A 20,454-nucleotide genomic window follows, 5' to 3' on the forward strand; every position below is an offset into this window, starting at 1 on the left:
GGTGAGAGTGTCAAGTGATTTTCTAATTCCTGATTCCAAAAGGAAGCAGCTGGCCGATTCAGATCAGGGTAATTAGAGGGTTTGTATACACCAGGGGTTAACCATAGAGGCGTGGGTAACCCGGACCTGCTAGGGGTGGTGCAGTCACCCAGGACTAGGATTTGCTGGGACCAGTCTGGAATCCAGGGTCATGCCAGATACTCACCGAAATTATTTCTGTACTATTCCTTTAAACATTAACACAGTTACATTCATTAAAATTGAAACTGCAAAAATTTTGACTCTAGAACAAGACTGGGTGCTTATACAATCATTTTTAATGAGAAAGCTATTTTTTTCAGAGGTTATCCTGTAATTTTTTTTTCATATTGACAGCTATTAAAGTCAGCATTGCTTATGTTAATAGTGACATGTAACAACAGCTACAGCTTAAGACGAGCCAGACACCACTGTAACTTTCTCACTTGGTCACCTGCACTGCGCTTCCAGAAGACAAAGGCAGTCACCCTCTGCCTGCTGAGGGAGCATGGAAGGCTCATCCCAGGCCTCTCGCCTCAGATTTGCACCCCGCCATGCAAGTCCGCTTTGTTGCAGAGCTGTCCTTTCTCTGAAAACAAACACATCAGCAGGAAAAGCAGCATCGTTTCAGGCCTTGGTGCTGCTGCTTCACCTGAAGGGCTTTGAATGCTGCTGTAACACGATTGCTTCCAGGCTGTGCAAGAGCAGTGAGATTGAAGTTCGAAAGCTCCCATCAACATGTTGTAATCCTATCAGTCCTGTGGAAAACTTATCTATGAAAGAAAAGCATAAAATTTCTGAAGACTTTTTCAAAAGGCTCCAAATAAACATAAACCACTGAGTAACGTTCCAAATGAGCTGCAGTTTTTTGTTTTTTTGTTTTTTGTTTTCCCCCTAGAAGAAGTAATTATTGGGCCTGACACAGTAGCCTAAAGGCTAAATAAAGTCCTCATCTTGCATGCACCAGGGTCCCATATGGGCGCGGTTCCCATCCAGCTCCCTGCTTGTGGCCTGGGAAAGCAGTCAGGACGACCCAAAGCCTTGTGATCCTGTACCCGCTTGGGAGACCCGGAAGAGGCTCCTGGCTCCTGGCTTTAGATTGGCTCAGCTCTGGCTGTTGTGACCACTTGGGGAGTGAATCAGTGGATGGAGGATCTACCTCTCTGTCTCTTCTCCTCTCTGTTTATTTGACTTTGTAATAAAAATAAATAAATCTTTAAAAAAGAAAAACAACTAATTTTTACAGAGAAGAAAGCTTAACTGCAATTTTAGTGAAAAAGAGATTTAGTTCTTTGCAAAGTCAGTCACATGTCACCATGTCGTCACATAATCCTGTGAAGGCTACTAGACCAGGAACTTCTAAGGACAGTTACATCAGTGTATTTGAAGCACAATTCTAGTTATATGATACATAGTGGTCTCCTTTGACATGAAATTATCTTTTTTTACTTGGGAAAAGGAAATAGGCTAATGACTTAAGTTTTAAAGTTATCTTCGTAAATGCTCTAACACATAAAAGAGTAGTTCTTGAAATCTGATTAATGGATGAAAATTTGATAATTCAGCAAAAATAACATAAATCTGTATACACAGTCTCATGCCATTTTTTTTTAAAGATTTATTTATTTGATTACAAAGTCAGATATACAGAGAGGAGAGACAGAGAGGAAGATCTTCCATCCAATGATTCACTCCCCAAGTGAGCCGCAACGGCCGGTGCGCGCCGATGCGAAGCCAGGAACCAGAAACCTCTTCCGGGTCTCCCACGCGGGTGCAGTGTCCCAATGCATTGGGCCGTCCTCGACTGCTTTCCCAGGCCACAAGCAAGGAGCTGGATGGGAAGTGGAGCTGCCGGGATTAGAACCTGCGCCCATATGGGATCCCGGGGCATTCAAGGAGAGGACTTTAGCCACTAGGCCACGCCGCCGGGCCCTCTCATGCCATTTCTACACAGCCTCATCATACAGGTTTTTGTATTGTATGGATGGGTGAATTAAAGTCCAAGATTGTTAAATAGATTATTCACATAATTTCGTGCATAGGAAGCCAGTTATGGCTTAACATCTGGACTTTGGTAAACTGAGGTGCTCTAAATTTTTTACTCTTTTTTTGAAGCACAGAACTAATAACCTAGGCTAAGGTGAACCCAACGTTCATCCTATGAAGTCAATTTTTTTTATTAATGATTTTGTATTATGTGACAGTTTCATAGGCTCTGGGAATCCCCCCACCCCTCCCCATGCCCCTCCCCCCTGGTGGATTCCTCCACCTTGATGCAGTATTACAGTTCAAATTCAATCAAGATTCTTTCCTTGCAAACGTATGCCAAGCTTAGAGTCCAGCTACTTATTGTCCAGAGGGGTTGAACAGTTTCTTGGGGAGACCATTTCTGGCCCGAAGTTAGAGCTGGTAGAATATCATCCCAGTCAATTAAGAGTCCCAATATAACATCAACAGCAATTTGCAACATTATGGAATTGACATGGTTTTGAGTAACCAGTATGTTAAAAAAAAAAAGAAAAAAAAAAGCAAGTTCTTAACCACAACCTATGATTAGCTCATTGACATTTCAATTTTAGCTTATATACAGGATCGGCTGCTATATACCTTAAAATGGCTATAAGGTACCATTCAGCTGTCTCGTGTCTATTATGAAGTCAATTTTAATCCCTGAGTGTAAAAAGAAACAAAACAAATTGCAGAGAAAAGCAGCTTGCTGTTTGAAGGCATCCGAGTTTTCAGAGCCTGGTTTCCTTACACTTGCCTGTCCAGTTCCTTCCCACTGGAGCGCTGCAATATTCTAGAACAACTTTATTTACACTGTATTTCACTGCTCTCATTATTACTTTGTTTATATCACACAAGGCATTGATTGTCCCTGGGATTGGTTCTGCTTATTCAGTTAGTGGTCTCTGGAGACAGGAATTGTGTGAGACTGGTGGTTTGCACTTTTAAATGTAGAATTCTGGATTTGAAACTGAGAGTATGAGGGTTGATCGCTTATCTCCATAGCACGTTTCAGTAGTTGAGACCTTGATTAAACTTAACATCCAGACCAAAGCAGAAGCACTACATGGACTCCTGTGGGTTTGCACTTATTCCAGGACACTGCAAGAAAGAGATGGTGTTTGCAGGGTGCACAGGTAGGTTTGTGATGATTCTCTGGCAAAGGAGCGTGCATCTGAGGAGGGCACTTTCACATGTACTCAGAGATGCCTATGGGTTTGTGCCAAAGTCCTGGCCACTGCCACATGGAGAAGATACATGCATTAGTCATTTTTAACTTTATTCAGTGAGTTGGTCAATAAGATATTTAAAGTCTGAAAATGTCCATTATGAGAGAAGAAACAACTAAATCCTCACATGAACAAACATAAAACTTTAGTTACTTTCACAGCAAGTTTGAAACCAAAGTTAATGGGAAATGAGGTTTTTTTCTTTAAAAAAAATCTGTTTTAATAAGAAATAACTGACTTATAAAGCTGTGTTTGAAGTATTTTTTAGTGGTTGAGATCAAAATCTTTTTTCAAGAAATGGACCCATATTAAACATACTAGTTGATTCTAGAAAATTAGTGAATGAATTAAATTCAAGTATTACTTTTATTGGATGTATTCAAGTGTTACTTTTATTGTAGGTCATGATTTTGTTGCTTTTTTATAGCTCTGAAAAAATTATAATAGAAAAATTCATCTAGCTGTTTCACTTGCTAGATTTGAAACAACTAGGAGCAAAATCCTAAGTTGGCTACTTGGCTGCCATAGGATCTGAAATACAGAAACTTTCAAGAATTGCATTCATTATGTAATGGACAAATCCAAAAAGGTTCTTTTGTTCTTCTGTAAGGAGTTAGTTTTGATTAAGAATTTTAGCATTAGTCCTGCTCTTTACTGATGTAAAGAAGCCAAGTAATTTTGTCATGGTCTCTTTGCCTCAGTGTCCTGACGGAAGGGCTGAGTAGAACTGTGGCTTTGCTGTCAAGAATACATCATTTAAAATATATCTGGAAACATACAAGAATCTGGTCTGGGAATACCTCAAAGTATCTTTGGAGATCTCCCCACTTGAACTGCTGGACTCAGAATTCTAACCAAGAAAAGACAGAAGACAGAATAGGACAATCATTCATCTCAGCTACATGTTGGCAGCGAAATATGGGACAAATGGAGACTTCATGAAGGACCATATCAATCAGTGGACCACCTCATCGAGCGAAACTGGCAGTGACTCATAACTGGAGAACTATTAACTCCACTTGAGCACATATCTCAGAGCATGCCCCACATCCGGGACTTGGGGTGGGCGGGAAACCAGGTGGGGCTTCTCCCTCAATATCCCCTTTTACCTCAGATACATGATGGAAACAATATGGACATAATAGCATTGCCCACCTCCCTATCCCCCTGAACCTTTTTTTTTTTTTTCTTTTCTTCTCTTTCTTGATTTTCCTTCAACTATAGTTAACTATGTAAAGATTGTCAACAACAATACAATAAAATGGATTATAAAAAAAAAAAATAAAATAAAATAAAATATATCTGGAGGGACCAGGTCCCTGGCTCAACAAGCTAATCTACCTTCAGGAACCAGTTGCAGTCCCAGCTGTTCCACTTCCCATCCAACTCCCCGCTTGTGGCCTGGGAAAGCAGTGGAGGACAACCCAATGCATTGGGACTCCGCCCATACGAGAGATGTGCAAAATCTGCTTCAGGTTGGCCATTACAGCCATTTAAGGAATGACCCATGGATGCAGAATCTTTCCCTCTGTCTCTCTTTCCCTATGTAAATCTGTCTTTCCAATAAAAATAAATAAATCTTTAACTATCTGGAGTGCCTGGTTTGATTCCTGGCTCCTCTGCTTCTGCTGCAGCTTCCTGTGCACCCACATCCTGGGAGGCAGCAGGTGATGGCTCAGGCGCTTGAGTCCTGCCTCCCATGTGGAGTCCTGCCAACGCGGCTGGAGTGCCTGCTCTCAGCATGGCCCAGCCTGGCTGTTGTGGGCATTTGGATGGAAGAGCTCTGTGTTTTTCCTCCCTTTCATATAAAGTAAAGCATGTTTAAAGTATCTGTTTCTCATTTAAAGATAATTGTATTTAACAAAGACATGTCAACATGACAGTGGGATTTTACAACCAGTAGGTAAACCCACTCACTGTTTCCTTGAGCAGCAGCTGAAACACTGCTGTGCCACTGCAGGGAGAATAAACTTCATGTATGAGTCACTGAGCTCAGTTGTGTGTTACTGTGTCAGCTTAACTGATATTTCTGTGTGTGGGCTTTTGTATTATGTGTGTGTGTGTATGTAGAGATTTTAATACCAAAACCATCAGCTTTTTAAAAAAGGATTTATTTTTATTGGAAAGGCAGATATACAGAGAGGAGGAGAGACAGGAAGGTCTTCGGTCCGATGGTTCACTCCCCAAGAGGCTGCAATGGCTAGAGCTGCGCCAATCTGAAGCCTGGAGCCTCTTCCGGGTCTCCCATGTGGGTGCAGGGTCCCAAAGCTTTGGGCCATCCTCAACTGCTTTCCCAGACCACAAGCAGGGAGCTGGATGGGAAGTAGGGCCACCAGAATTAGATCCAGCACCCATATGGGATCTCGGTGTGTTCAAGACGAGGACCACTACGCTATCGTGCCAGGTCCAAACCATCAGCTCTCTCTTTTTTTTAAGATTTATTTTATTTTCATTACAAAGTCAGATATACAGAGAGGAGGAAAGACAGAGAGGAAGATCTTCCATCCGATGATTCACTCCCCAAGTGACCTCAACAGCCGGTGCTGTGCCATTCCGAAGCCAGGATCCCGGAGCTCTTCCAGGTCTCCCACGCGGGTGCAGGGTCCCTAGGCTTTGGGCCATCCTTGACTGCTTTCCCAGGCCCATATGGGATACCAGCGCGTTCAAGGCGAGGACCTTAGACCCTAGGCCATGGTGCTGGGCCCCAAACCATCATCTCTTAGCATAAGTTTGATGTTGGAACTGACCTGGTGGAAGAGATCTTACTTTGCTGCCACTCTCACCTGTGCCCCGTTGAGGATTTGGTCTGCTACTTTTAGCCTTTATGAAGGATTACTTTTTTTTTTTTCAAACATCGCTCTTCTGACAAACATCTTTGTTATGTAAGTCAACCTGGCCTCTCATTCTGTCATTCCTACTAAGGCAAGAAACAAGTGTTGTGCCTCCTAGATCTAATGCAGTTTCAAATGGTATCTAGCTATCTTATGGGGTTTAAAAATTACAAGAAAGACGAAGAAGCAGGGAGCAATATTCCACCTGCTTATTTACTCCCTGAATGTCTGCAACAGCCATGAGCTGGGACCAGGTCAAAGTGGGAGCCAGAAACTCGCTCTGGGTCTTCAGATTGACAGAGCCCATCTTCCAGCAGAATTGGGGTGGCAATATGTAAGTGTAAGTGATCTATACTTGAAGTCTTTTCATTGGGCTTGGTTGCAGCAGCTACATATTGAATATGAGATGGAAAGCATTTTTCTGTTTTGGATGCATTTTGTGATGACATCTGAGCTTTCATTGGGACAGTGAAGTCTAATGCCATTTTGATTATAGGATGTCTTTGTCCATGGTGTTTAGATATTTCTTGTAAAGTAGGCAGATAGATTTTCTGTGTCACTGTTCTGTCCTGTTCAGTCTGCAAACTGGAATGTTGCGGCTCTGGGAGTTTCCGTTAGTTAACTGGTGGTTTTCTCCATTCTTCTTTCCCTGAGAAAGCTGCCAGAACTCCTGTTATTTGGATATTGAACTTAGCCCTGACTTTTCTACTGTTCCAATTTTTTTTTCTAAGTTTCCATTTCTTGGTCTCTTGTTTTGACCTTCTAAGAGGATTTTTCTTTTATTTCACATGTCTTTTTAAAAACTTCCTTTCTGCTAATTTCCAAGAACTCCCTTAATTGCCTTATTTCCTCCTTTAAAAGAACCATCAGCCTCCTGTTCTTGCTTTGTGAGTAACATCTTTCATCTCTGGAGATATTAAGGAGAGATTTGCTTATCTGCTTCCTTGTTTACTCCAGATTGTTCTCTATCTTGTTGCTCCTTTTTTTTTCATATCATGTGTGTGATACTAAAGAAGTTGGTTCATAGTCTGTGCCTTTAGATGAAGTTTGCCTGACATGGCCAACGTCTGTTTCAGTATAGGCACAAAGCCCTTGATCTAGATTTCCAAAATTTACAAACTTGCAAGTGCCAGTATCAGTAGTATTGAAAAGTTATTGAATTCAGTGGATTATATTTTGATGTCATTATTTAGCAAATGCTCAAATGGACTTAATTTAGATCAGTGGGAGCCTCTTCAGGTCTACCTTTTGTGTCCTTATGATGTCTTCCTGTCACACTGTGAGCACTTCTCTAGTTTTTTGGTGCAATTAGACGTTCCAGGTTTCTTTCATATTTTCCCTACCCTGATCTTAGAGTTAGCTTTTTCTGCAAAGGCCCTGAGTTTCTTTTAGTGGATAATGGCGTTTATAAAGGCAACATCTTGTGGCTTGGTGTGCTTCTTGCTATGTTCTTGATTGAAGCATTAGCTCCAAGGCCAAATTGGTAAGTTAAACTATTAACATACATTTGAGTTGTATCTGTATATTTTGAACACATTATATACCTCTTATTTAACACAGCAAAAATTTGTATCTGAGAGCAGTAATTCCAATATCACACCAAAGGTTGCATTCTCCTCTTTGTTTCCATATGTGTAACCAGTTGCTCCAGTGGTGAGAAATCCATCTGATATCATTTTAATATAGTTCATCATTTGTTCAAGCCTAAAATACATAGAAAATCGTACTTTAAAAAAAAAATCACAATTCCATGCCATTGCAAAAAGTAAGTCTGCTCATGAGAGTTCCATGTTTGTTTAATAGTTGTTTGCATAGATGAAGGTTACATCCAGTGAAATCCACACACATCCTATGCAGTTTTGAAGGTTTCTGGAGACACGGACCCATAAGGCCCACAGCACTGTGAAGATAAGAGTATTTATCACACCAAGAGGTTTCCTTATGCTTTTTCTCTGTTATGGGGAGAATTAAAAAAAAATTTTTTTTTCAGTCGAAAGTCACAGTTGGGAGATGTGTCTTCCAAACAATGGTTTACTCCTCAGGTGATTGAAAAGACCAGAATTGGGCCAGACTGAAGCCAGAAGGTTTATCTGGATCTTTGACAAGGATGACAGGGGCCCAAAAGCTTGGGCCACTTTCTGCTGCTTTGCAAGGCCATCTTCAGGGAGCTGAATCACAAATGGAGTGATCTAGACAGAAACTGGCACTGAAATGGGATGCTCTCCCTGCAAGCAGCTGCTTCACACACTCTGCCACAATGCCAGCTCCTATAGGGAAAATTTAAGATCAGCAGTGTATACATGGCCATTTAGAAAGTAAGACACTCAGTGGAAAAAAAAAGCTTGGCCTGTATTAATTTATCCTTATTATGTATTGCTTAGGAGAAATTACTTCCAATTTTATTTTCAGTCACTTATTTCTGGGTTACAGACTGATGTTTCTGTCAGTGAAAGTACCAATGCACACTTCAAGCGTACAACAAACTGGTTCTGCATGTGTTCAAGCACCAGTGCATAGATCTTTGGTGGGTGGGAGGAGGGGGAGGGGAGTGGAAAGGGATGATGGGGTTCTCCCCAAACAGCTTTTAGGAATCTGACTTCATAGTCAGCAATCTTATTTCATACCGATCGGTATTTTCCTACATAATTGAAAGAAAAGTTTTCTTTAAAGCTTGGTGGTAATGTCCAGAAACTCACTATAGTTACAATAAATACTAGGTCACATCATTTCTTGGAGAGTAAGATTGGGAAAAGATACTCTATGCCGTTTGTTTCCGTTTTTCCTATGGAAGTGAGTGAATCTATTATTGAAACTGTAAGTCCCACTTGTAATCACTTGCCTTTCCAGTCTATCTCTCTCTTGGGTATTCTGGGAAGCATATCCCACTCAGTTCTGTGTCAGCATATGTGATGATCAGCAGCCAAAGCACAAAGCACCCAAACCATGCAGTAGCTTTTCAGTCCAATGTATTTAGAGCCCTCACGTGAATATCCTTATTCAGAAAGAAGGAAAGGCCTTACTTGAACGCTGGCCCTTGTAGCTGAGAGAACCTGCTGATCTGAAGATGGCCAGTGCAGTATACCTTCACATCTGCTACTTCAGATCTAGTCATAGACTGATGGTACCACGTGAGATTTAGCCCCTTTCTATTGCTCTTTATCATCATTAGTGAAATCAATTTGCTCAGATTATCTGGCTCAGTGTAGGAGCCATCCCTGGCACCACATAAGGTATGTGGGAATTGGGGTGATGGAGCATAGTTTCCTGGGTGAATGCTCTGCTCTTTAAAAGCTAATTGCAGCACCCCAGAAGTACTTGTCAACTTGCCTTCTCGCCAAACAGAAAATCACTGGCAAAGTTTTGCTCCCTCTCACTGGAGAAGTGCCTGAGGGAAGAGATGTAGCCTATTCTTCCACTTAATGATACCTGCTGCCTAGAAGACTGTCGTTTCTCTTCCAGATTCAGTAGATTGCTAAGAATTTCATAAAGAATACTTGCCTTGGGGTACAGCCCGGGTGGATGCTGGGCACTCAGCAAGCCTCTGGGTACAGCCTTGCTGTGTCCACGTGGATTATTGGGAAGAAACACAGTTGGTTCTGTTGTGAGGGTCACAGTGGGCTGCGACTTGTATGTGTTCTCTGGGGATGTCTTGGTTTCTACCCTGGAACTTGTTTGCAAGTCACCAATCTTTCCTTTTTTATTATTATTCTTTTTAGATTTTAAAAATACATTTGAAAGGCAGGATCACAGAGGGGAGAAGGAGGAGGAGGGGTGAGGGAGGGAGAGAGAGAGAAAGGAAGAGGAGAGAGAGAGAGAAAGAAAGAGAGAGAGAAAGAGAAAGAGAAATCTTCCATCTGCTTGTTCACTTTCCAAATGCCTGCGGTGGTCAGGGTTGTGTCAGACTGAAGACAGGAGCCCCAGACTTCTTTTGGGTATCTCCTATGGGTGCAGGAGCCCAAGCACGGGTCATCCTCTGCTGCTTTCTCAGATGCATTAGCGGGGAGCAGGATTTAAAGTACAGCAGCCAGGTCTCAAACTGAAAGTAGAGCGCTGGTCTCGAAGAGAGCAGTGGAGCCCATGGTCACATTATTAGATGCTGGCATTAAAGAGGGAGGAGAAGGCACCCTAGAGACAGTGCCTCAGGAAGACAGCACCTCAGCCTGGAAGAAGAACAGAACAGAGCTGCCAGAAGGGCAAGAGTTTCAGACTGGGACTACAGAGTGTAGGGAAGGGCTGTCAGTGCAGTGTGAAGCAATGCCACACCATTTCCCACAGTTCCATGGCGTAAAGGGATTGGCAAGGGATCTACAAGAGGATATATTAGAGTGGATCTTTAAAACACAGCACATTTACTAACATTGGAATGATACAGAGAAGATTAGCATGGCCCCTGTGTGGGAATTAGGTCTTCAGAAGTGATTTTAAATGTGGAGAAAGGGGCCAGCCAACACTGTAGCAAATTAAACCACACACTGTGACACCATCTCCTACAAAGTTCTGGCTGTCCTACTTCTGATCCACCTTCCTGCCAATGCACTCGGGAGAGCTCTGAGTGATGGCCATGCGTCCCTGACATTTCTGTGGGAATCCTAGGTGGAATTCCTGGCTTCTGGTTTTATCTTGCCCTTGTGGCCATTTGGCGAGAGAGAGCAAGCGAGAGAGAATGTATACACACAGTATATATACACACACATATATATATATTTACTGTGTGTGTTTATATGTCATACACTCTGAGGGAGATCAGCATACTTGAAAATAATAGGTGCATACAACATTTGTCATTACTCCCAAATAATAGAGGGATTCCCATATGGTTTTTTATAATCTTGTTTCTCTGTTACATTTTCTTCCTTTTCCAACAGTTGTCATGTCATGATACATTGATGTATCAGAAAGTTAAGATTATAGCGATGAAATTAATGACTATGACAACTTTTGAGGTACACATAATGGGGTATACAAGGAGAGGACAGGATCCCCATGTTTACAAATCTGTATCATGGAAAAATTAAAAATTTAAAATATTAGAAAAATTGGGTATTATTTGGGCCCAGCACAATGGCTTGGTGGCTAGATCCTTGCCTTGCATGCGCCAGGATCCGTTGTGGGGTCTATTTTATGTCCCAGCTGCTCTACTTCCCTTCCAGCTTTCTGCTTGTGCCCAGGGAAGGCTTTGGAACCCTGAACCCATGTGGGAGATCCAGAAGAAGCTCCTGGCTCTTGGCGTTGGATTGGCTGAGCTCTGGCCATTGTGGCCACTCGGGGAGTGAACCAGTGGATAGAAGATGTTTATCTCCTTCTCTCTCTGAATTCTCTCTTGTATAAATTTGCCTGTCCAATTAAAATAAATAAGTCCTTAACATTTTTTGAGCAATACTGTCTTTTTAAGTATGATTTGAGTCCTTGGTTTTCTTTTATACAAAATACTTTTTTTCTTTTTAAAAATTTTCATTTTCCTTTTATTTGAAAAACAGCAATACAGAGAGTGAGAGACAAAAGAGACAGGTCTTATATCCATTGGTTCATTCCCCAAATGCCCATAATGGGAAAGGTTGGGCCAGGCTAAAACCAGGAACCCAGGACTCCATCCACTTGTATCTGGTTGGCAGGTACTCAAGTTACTTGAACCATCATCTGCTGTCTTCCAGGATGTACATTAGCAGGAAGCCAGATCAGAAGCAGCATAGCTGAGACTTGAATCTGACACTTTGTGGGTGTCCCAGGCCACTGTGCTAAGTACCCACCTCCGGGCCCTTGGTTTTCATGTTGTCAGTGAGGATTGAATTGAGAACTTCAGACTTTTCTTTGAATTCCTTTACATTTAGAATACGTCTGAGTACATGCAGTTGTTTCTTCTGTGGTTAATTGTATTTTGTTCTCTGAAGTGGCATCAAAAGGAATACCTGTGAAAGTATCTGAGTAGCATAGTGACAATCTGCTGCTCCAAACAGTCAGCAATTCTGAATTGTCCAAGAATGTGTAGGCTGCGCATTAATCATTGTTGAGCAATGCTTAAATTTAACTTTTGGATGAAAAAGTATCAAAGTGTCCTTGACATATAATACATTGTAAAAATTACTATCACTTTTTTGGGGGAGAGAAAAGGTGAAAGTGGAGAAGATATTTTAAAAAATGGGTATTGAATGAAGCTCTGTGGTCCAAGAACAGAATTGAATATCATGGCTTGCAGTGAAATTTGAAGCTTAAAATAAGTGCTGAGCTCTGCTTAGGTTTGGATGTCAAACGGGATGAGATGTTGTTTTTACATGGTTTCCATCCAGCACCATGTTTGATCCCTATGGGCTTGGAGCTCTTCTGCAGCCTTTCTTGGTCGCATGCCTTACATGACTGAGAGCATCCTGGGGGTTATGATGACCATCAGAATGACAGCAAACAATGTGATAGGCTTTACTGTTAGTTCTAAAGTTATTTTTAGCTCCAAAGCAAGTAGAGTATGTAAGGCCTTTATACGGCAGTGGTGTTGAGGGAAGGCTGTCTGGGAGCCTCTTAGAGGGCGCGTATTCTTCCCTCCTGGATCCTGTGAGTGTTCCTGAGGGATCAGAATCTCACATTCTTTCAGTTCTCTTGGATGCTTCAGGCCTAATGAGGATTGGGCTGTGCTGGCCAAATCTGCATCTCTTCTTAAAACCGTGCTAATTACAATCTGAAATGTGTTAAGTTATCTCAGAGGTGTGGGTTAATCAGAAAGTTGCTTGTTTTTGTTGTCTGCAGTTTTTTTCCCAGATTTATTTATTTTTATTAGAAAGGTAGATTTTCATGGATAACGACAGATCTTCTGTCCACTGGGTCACTCCCCAAGTGGCTGCAACAGCCAGAGCTGAGCTGATCTGAAGTCAAGGAGCCAGGAATTTCTTCTGGGTCTCCCACATGGGTACAGCATCCCAAGGCTTTGGACCATCCTCTACTGCTTTCCCAGACCACAAAGAGGGAGCTTGATGGGAAGTGAAGCAGCTGGAACATGAACTGGTGCCCATATGGGATCATAGTGCTTGAAGGGGGAGGATTAGCCAGTTGAGCCATGGTGCCAGACTTGTGGGCCAGCATTTGAGGAATATATATTTTTTAATATTTATTTGTTTGAAAGGCAGAGTTACTGAGATGGAGGGAGGAAAGGGAAGGGGGGAGAGAGGGAGGGAGGGAAGAGACAGAGCTAGAGAGAGAGGGAGAAGAGAAAGCCATCTGCTGCTGTATTCCCCAGATGGCCAGGGACTGCACCAGTGGAGTTCCTCACCTTTTCCAGTTCCCCCTCAGCTGCCTCCTGTGTCAATCCTATTGGCGTCTCTGACCTCTAAGGAGGTCTTTCCCTAAGACTCATCTAAAATCTATTGGTCAATCCTATTTGCTTTCTAATCAGTTTAAAGTTCCAGGAAGTTAAAGTCCCCTCTCACTTGTGAGTATATACTGCAGGCAGATCTGTGTGCAATTCAGGGAGAGTTGGTGAAATTTCTCTAGGCTACTGGCGGTTCCTCCCCATAGATGGGGAAACAGAAAAAGATATTTTCTCCATTTATGTACAGAAGGGAGCAGCCATCTCTCTGCCTTCCCCAAAGGAAGAAAAACATTTAGATAAGATGGAAGGATCTGGAGTCTTGGCAAACTTTTGGAATGTAAATGTATCTTCATCAAAGGCCACTTAAACGTTCCTGGAGTTCAGGAGAGGGGGTATGTGACCTGGGGGTATGTCTAACACTTGGTTTTAAGGCACTTGCAGCCTTGCTGGTACTTTACAGTTTACCCTGCGGGCCTGTTCTGAGCTGTAACTTTGCAACAGAGCAATTAACTAGAAAAAAAAAAAGGCTACAAAACTAGTCCTCAGGGAATGTAAAGAAAATGCTTCCAGGGAAAGTGAAAGCATACAATCTTTTTTTAGCCTATGTGATTACTTCAGAAATTTGTGGAAAAATGGAATTAAAAGATGAATTTCAATGTGGGCATTAGCGTTTGCTATTAAAACACCTTCATGTCAGGGCTGGTACAGTGGCATAGTGGATAAAATTGTCCCCTGCAATGCCAGCATCCCAGTTAGAGACCTGGTTCAAGTCCCAGTTGCTCTCCTTTTGATCCAGCTCTCTGCTAATGACATGGGAAAAGCAGTAGAGAATGGCTCTTATGCTTTGGTCTTTCCCACCCATGTGAGAGACCTGGATGAAGCTCCTGACTTCAACCTGGCTCAGCCCTGGCCCTTGTGGCCAAGAATCATTAGGTGGAAGACCTCTGAGACCTCTGTCTGTTGTTCTTTCTAACTGACTGGGGCCGGGCGGGAGACACCTTATCTCACATCAATGTCTAGATTCCATCCCAGCATTGGCTTCATGCTAGTTAATACCCTGGCAGGCAGCAGGTGTGGCTCCAATAGCAGAGAACTTGACACTGGCATGAGATATCTAAATTGAGTTTCTAGGTACAGACGCTGATCCAGGCCCAGCTCTGGCCTTGAATGAAAATCATCATAGATTTTTCTAATAAACATATTCATGAATTTTTTTAGATCTTGATTTCAATTTTTAAAGGATTATTTATTTGAAAGGCAGAGTTCCAGAGAGAGAACTCTGTTTATTTTTCAAATGGTTACAGTGGCTGGAGTTGGGCTATCCAGAAGCCAGAAGACAGGAGCTTTTTCCAGGTCTTCCATTTGGGTCCAGGAGCCCAAGGACCTGGGTCATCCTTTACTGCTTTCCCTGGTTATTAGCAGGGAACTGGATCATAAGTGGAGCAGCTTGGATTTGAATTGGTGTCCATATGGGATGCTGGACCTGCAGGCAGTGGTTTAACGTGATACGCTACAGTGCTGGTCTTGATATTTTTTTCACCAAAATTTGTTAGTATCCTTTTCTATGAACTTTAAAAATATCCTCATATGTAATTTGTTTCCCCACAACGGATATGAACATCAATTTATTCATTTATATTTCATGTTCTTGTCTCATGCAGAGATTAAAAATGCTATGCAGAGACTAGTAATGTATACAAATAGGAGCAGGATTTATTTAACAGCAAGGGAATAAACATACATTCATGTGGGACTGCGTGTTACTCCACACAAAAAAATACTTGTCATGAGTGGACCTGCGGGTTGGCTGTCAGAGAAGCCTGGAACAGTACGTTTAAACATTGCCTATTGCTGAAAGAGTCCTGACCCCCATCCCCTGTCTCTTTTGTGAGGTAATGGGTAAGTACCTTCATGGAATATACTGTTGTTGCGGGGTCCTTGCCTATGCCTTGGTGCTAGGTGAGACAGGGGCATTTTGGGAAGAGTTGGTGTATCAATATGGCAGAGAGAAATAAACATTACTTTTAAGGTTTGTAAAGCTTCCAACTAGCCTAAACTTGTGCTAACTGCCTAATTAAACAATTTCACAACTACTGTACCAAGGCTACTGAACAGTTTAGCATTCCCTATATATCTGTTTTTTTTTTTTTCTAAGTAACAACTTGGGGCCAGTGTTGTAGCATTGCAAATAAAGCTGCTGACTGTGATACCTGCATCCTGTGTGGGTGCATGTGTTCTGGCTGCTGCACTTAGGAGTCCGGGGCCATCCAAGGGGGAACTGGGATGAAGCTCCTGGCTTTAGCCTTGTCTGGCTCTGGCTATTGCAGCTCTCTTGAGGGTGAACCAGGGTATGAAAGAGTTCTTTCTCTGCCCTCCTCCCCATCCTGTCTCCCTTGCGCTCTCCTCCTCCCATAATGCTGCCTTACAGATAAATACATCTTCTAAAAAGATAACGTAGGTAAAAGGGGTAATTTAATTGCTCAAGTGTCATTCTGTGAGGATTTCCTGAAATCGGAGCCAAGCCTCTCTGTGGCTCCAGTAGAACGCATGGTAGGCATGTATATCTTTTATCTGTGTTAGAAGAATGCTGGCGGTTTGAAGGCTGATTCTTTCTGTTGGTTTGGCTTATGCTTGTGGCAATTCAGCACATGGCAAACTGGGGCATTTGACATTCAACTGTAGGCTGAGACTGTAAGAAATAAACAAAGTGCTTTGATTACCCTTCATTGACCAAGTCATTAAAATGAGAGAACATTGTATAAAATGGAATCTCTTGAGCTCCCTGAGGAGACTCCCAGTATGAATATTTTAGAGTAACCCACTTAAAAGATTGCTTATTAGTTATTTTATATTAATTCTGTTGGTCTTGGGTGTGTGGTCTGCTTAGCCAGCTATAACAGAACACCAGTGAATTGCATAGCTCAAAAAAGAGACCTGTAATTCCTCCACGCCTGGAAGCTGGGAAGTCTGAAGAGCAGGGTGCCGGCAGATCCCATCCTACCTGGGGCCTCCTTGGCTTGCAGAGTGTTGTGTTCTCTCATGCATATGTACGGAAAGCTCTGGTGTCTCTTCCTCTTCTTTTATGGCGTTACTCTTTCTCTGGGACTACCATCTTACCTTCATGACTTCCATGGACCTGTCTGCCAGAGGCCCCACCTCCTAATGCCTTCTAATTGAAATTTAGGGGGAGCACCTTTAGTTCGTAACAAAAGGCTTGAGGATGACTTCCGGTTAAAGGTAGCGGCTTCAATAAATATATTATGGTTTCCTTTTGAAATGCTTAGAAAACAAGAATACATGAACAAAAAGGATGATGTAAATATTTCCACAAATAAAGAGATTGGAGAATGCAAAAGGGGACAGCAGCGATAACATGTTGGAGCAGAAAAAGAGTGATGGATTGTAACAGGTGTCTGTTACTTTACCTGAGCAATACACTAAAACCTAAGTGGCTTCAAACAGCATGTGTCAGTATCTGCTGCTTTCTGTGGGCCAGTTATGGAGGCATACTTCAGAGTCTGGCAGGCTGGAAGCCTAGACGTGGTGGGAGCTCACTGGAGTTTTTGGCAGGACTAAATTTCTCACAGGAGAGTATGGCCATGGGTTCCTTAACTGACTGGCTGTTGATTACAGATTGCCCATAAAGCTTAGCCACCTGCAGCCTTCCAACATGACCTTTCATGATGGTGTACAAACAGGTAAACCACAGAGCAGCACATCACACAAAAGTCATTCATTGTCATCTAATCACCACAGTAACATCCCATCACCATTCCTACATTTAATTTATTAAGAATACCTCTTTGATTTTGTGTAGGTACATACAGCTGAGCACACTTGATGGCTCCTTTGGGGGAGGGAGGCTCGGCAGGGCTCCGGGATCACCCCATCCTGGAGGTTAGGTTTTTTTGACCTGCACAGGTGCTTGTAGCCAGGCTGTGTGCTGCCCTAGGGGAGGGGCTCTTACGGCATGCCTTCAAGACCTTCTGCTTGGAGACACACCCTCACGGTTAGAGGATCTTGATTTACAGGGGGATTATAGGATCACACAGGTGACCTTGGGAGATGGTCTGTGGTTTTTATGCCCAGGCTAGGAATTACAGCTGAGGGACTTCCATTGATAAGTCCACGACATGTGTATGTATATAGGGTACCAACATCAAAGTGGTTTGGAGGGGAGAAAAAGAAGTGGGTTTGATAGCAGAATCTGTGGGTGAAATGTGGGCTCACCCCTGTGGAACTGCAGTCTCTTCTGACTTGCCCAAGAATTGCAGATTGGGTCAGACCTTACTGTGGAGTTAAGGGGGCACCGAACTGGGTGCCCGCTGGTGAGGATGACAGTAGGATTGAGTGTAGCAGGTATGGCTGTACATGTCTACAGACTTCACTGGCACAGGTGTGCACTGGGACGGTGGAGCGATAGATTGGGCTTAACTCTAGCCCCCCACTGGTACTCGTGAGAGCCAGGTTGGGTGTAGAACAGGCCATACTAGGTCTTGACTCTGGCTGAACTACGTGAAAGCAGTGTCTGGGTGCAGACCAGGTAGTGCTGGGCTACAGCAACCATCAGCAAGAACCAGAATGAGTGTGGCTGCTTGAGCAAGGCTACTGTTCTTGTCAGGACAAAAGGTTGACGAAGTCAACCTGGGCCAACAACCCACTGGTGTGTGTGTGAGAACTGCCACTGGAAAGAGACTTGATGGAGGAGCTTGGGAAACTCCTTCATTGGAACGCAGACCCTGCAGGTGAGCACAAGAAGCAAGGCAAGGAGCAGCCCAGACTATGCCAGGTTACAGTATCCATGGGCATACATGTGAGTGAGGTCTTGGGTAGACCAGTCTAGGCCATCACGTAACATCCACTGGCAGATCTGAGAACCAGGACAGGGGGCAGGAGGAGCCAGATCAGGCCACAACACTAGCTAGTTCACATTAGGACCAGGACAGCAATCAGGCTGGGCTGGGATAGGCTGCAGAACCTACCAGCAGGACCTGGAACAGGAGCAGACTAGACTAGGCAAGGCAGTGCAATAAGACTGCCGATGCTGAGGTGAGACGAGTCATGGCAGCCTGGGCCCAGCGAGGGCCGGGTATGTGAATCCTAGGCACGGGTGATCTGACAGGGCTTGGGTAGATTGATGCAGGTCATGGGGCCCACCTGTGTGGTGGGGGCGGTTCTTGAACCCCAGGGACAGGGGAACTGGTGGGGTGTGGGTCACTTGGCCCAGGTCCTGGGGCCCACCTTCTAGGTGGGTGTTGGTTTCATGAACCCCAGTGGTGGGGGATCTGGCAGAGCTTGAATCTCCTGACCCGAGTCCCAGGGCCCACCTACTAGGTAGGTGTTGGGTTTGTGAGTTCGTGAGCCCCAGAGGTGGCGGATTTGGTGGAGCTCAGATCTCCTGGTTTTGTGTCCTGGAGTCTACCTGTGAGGTGGGTGCTGGGTTCATGAGCCTCAGCAGTGAAGGAAATGGCGGGGCTTGGGTCTCCTGTCTTGGGCTGTGGGGCCCATCTACTAGGTGGGTGTCAGGTTTGTGAGCCCCAGGGGTGAGGGATCCATTGAGACTTGGGACACCTGGCCCAGGTACTTGGACTCGCCTGCAGGAACATGCCCTACTTAATGAAAAAGATGGAGCAATGGACACAGGCCCTGCTGTAAAAGGAGAGTATGGCAGCACATTTGGTGCTATAGCGGAAGGAGAACAGAGCTGATTGTACAACTACCCCAAACAAACGATGGCAGCAAAAAATCCCTGTGAATGGAATCAGTGAATATTAGGAGGGTGACATCATCCTTGGATTGGTGAAATCGGTAGCATTTCAGAACTATCCAAACCACTTGGACAGAACCCTCAGAATATGTACACATTGAGACTCTGGGTTTATATGAGGTGGCAGTTCCTCATCCCTGGGTACTGGGACGTGTGAAAAATCGCGAGTGGTTTTCCTTTTTTTGTTTTTCCCCTTCCCCCAGGAACAACAAGAAGAAATAGCAAATTTGGAAGCAATGAATTCATCTAGGTTTCCCTAAACCTCGATCCTTCCTACACTGATCAACCATGTTATCGTTATCTTAAAAACAAAACAAAACAAAAAACAAACCTCTCTGTAGGGCAGAGGTTGTGGCATAGTGGGTAAAGCTACTGCTGACAATGCATTCCATTTGGATACTTCTTTGTATCCCAGTTGCTCCACATTTGATCCAACTCCCTGCTAATGGCCTAGGAAAGTAGTAAAAGATGGCTTGAAGGATTGGACCTTTGCCAGTCATGTGGGAAACATGGATGAAGCTCCTGGCTTCAGCTTGTCCCAGCCGTGGACATCATGGCCATTAGGATAGTGGAACAATGGATAAAGATTCATTTTCTTTCTTTCTTTCCCTCATCCTCTGTAATGCTGCCTTTCAAATAAATAAATACATCTTTTTTTTTTAAGATTTTATTATTATTGGAAAGCCGGATATACAGAGAGGAGGAGAGACAGAGAGGAAGATCTTCCATCCAATCATTCACTCCCCAAGTGAGCCGCAACGGACAGTGCTGTGCCGATCCGAAGCCGGGAACCAGGAACCTCTTCCGGGTCTCCCACGCGGGTGCAGGGTCCCAAAGCCCTGGGCTGTCTTCGACTGCCTTCCCAGGCCACAAGCAGGGAGCTGGATGGGAAGTGGAGCTGCTGGGATTAGAACCGGCACCCACATGGGATCCCGGGGCGTTCAAAGTGAGGACTGTAGCCACTAGGCCACGCCGCCGGGCCCAATAAATACATCTTTTAAAAAAGAAAACTACTGGGGTGGTGGTGTAGCAAACCAGTCATTTACCCTGTGTGCCAGTATCCCATATGGGTACTGGTTTATGTCCTGGCTGCTCCACTTTTAAGCCAGCTTCCTGCTTATACCTGGGAAAGAAGTAGGAGGTGGCCCAAGGCCTAGGAGTCCTGACTAGTGTGGGAGACCCTAAGGGAGCTTCTGGCTCCCAGTTTTGGATTCACTCAGCTCTGGTCATTGTGGCCATTTGAGGAGTGAACCAGCAGATGATTTTATCTCTTTGTCTCTCCTTCTCTCTGTAAATCTTCCTTTCAAA

General features: G+C 43.8%; 1 protein-coding gene and 1 non-coding gene across 2 annotated transcripts in view; both read left to right on the forward strand.

Annotated features, from left to right (window-relative positions):
- The window catches only part of MCUB (mitochondrial calcium uniporter dominant negative subunit beta), a 78,626-nt gene that overhangs the window by 23,639 nt on the left and 34,533 nt on the right, over positions 1 to 20,454 (forward strand). The window lies entirely within an intron of this gene.
- Positions 10,411 to 10,515, forward strand: LOC118759063 (U6 spliceosomal RNA). The gene has a single exon (XR_009245870.1). It is a non-coding gene; the product is annotated as a U6 spliceosomal RNA (small nuclear RNA).

This window comes from Ochotona princeps, chromosome 7, assembly GCF_030435755.1.
Source record: "Ochotona princeps isolate mOchPri1 chromosome 7, mOchPri1.hap1, whole genome shotgun sequence".
NCBI classification, from domain to species: Eukaryota; Metazoa; Chordata; class Mammalia; order Lagomorpha; family Ochotonidae; genus Ochotona; species Ochotona princeps.